Source organism: Papilio polytes, unplaced genomic scaffold, assembly GCF_000836215.1.
Source record: "Papilio polytes unplaced genomic scaffold, Ppol_1.0 DF822178.1, whole genome shotgun sequence".
Taxonomy (NCBI): Eukaryota; Metazoa; Arthropoda; class Insecta; order Lepidoptera; family Papilionidae; genus Papilio; species Papilio polytes.
The window spans coordinates 1,194,689-1,195,546 of record NW_013527026.1 but is presented as its reverse complement, the minus strand read 5'-3'; the positions used below and the strand labels follow the sequence as shown (position 1 = coordinate 1,195,546).

The 858-nt window shown below is 37.2% G+C and overlaps 1 non-coding gene across 1 annotated transcript; it reads left to right on the top strand.

Moving 5' to 3' along the window:
* The first annotated feature begins 304 nt into the window (after nt 1–304).
* On the top strand, nt 305–386 carry Trnas-cga. The gene has a single exon. It is a non-coding gene; the product is annotated as a tRNA-Ser (tRNA).
* The last annotated feature ends 472 nt before the right edge of the window (nt 387–858 follow it).

Below are 858 nucleotides of genomic sequence, written 5' to 3'. Positions count from 1 at the left end.
GATTACTGTTAATTTACTAAAATTTCCTTTAACCATTCCAACTAAGCTCTAGGTCTTGTGCTAGGATATGGTTCACGACAATAGTCGAATGGCGGGATTCGAACCCTCGACCGCAAGATCGGTAGCCCGTACCCCAAACCATTAGGCTATTGGCGCTTCATAACAATTGTACATAACTTTCAAAAGAGAGTATGAAATACGTATTGCTTAAGCCTGTCTTTCTGTCTGTTGCTTATAATGATTAAAGGATCTATGAAATGTGTCTAAGTTTTCTTATAGCCTTTTTAGTTTTCCTGCAATCAAAGCAGTCGTGGCCGAGTGGTTAAGGCGTCTGACTCGAAATCAGATTCCCTCTGGGAGCGTAGGTTCGAATCCTACCGGCTGCGAATTTTTTATATCTATACTAGTCCGTACTAATATTATAAAGAAAAAAGATTTGTATTTTTTGTATGTATTGGAATAACCCAAAAACTGATGGACCAGTTTTAAAAATTCTGTTCTGTACAATACTGGTCAGTATTTTATATTAATACATAACTTTTAAGAGCCCCGTAGACTTTTTATCGGTCGATAGCGCGCTGATTGATTTGTATGGACATGTATGGAGGCGTGTATATTACACGTATTTGGTCGTATGTGATTGCTTTGACACTCCAACCTGATTAACTAACACCCGTTATAAGTCTTTAAGAAACGATTTGAATAGTACTAGTAATATTTTGGTAGGTTGAGGAAAAGCGCTAGCACACCTATGACTAAACTATCGCACAACTGTTTAGTCGAGCTTTAATTCATCGGAACTTATAGAAATTACTCGATTTTTAATTGTGCAACTAAACAGTTGAATGAGCTGCGAAA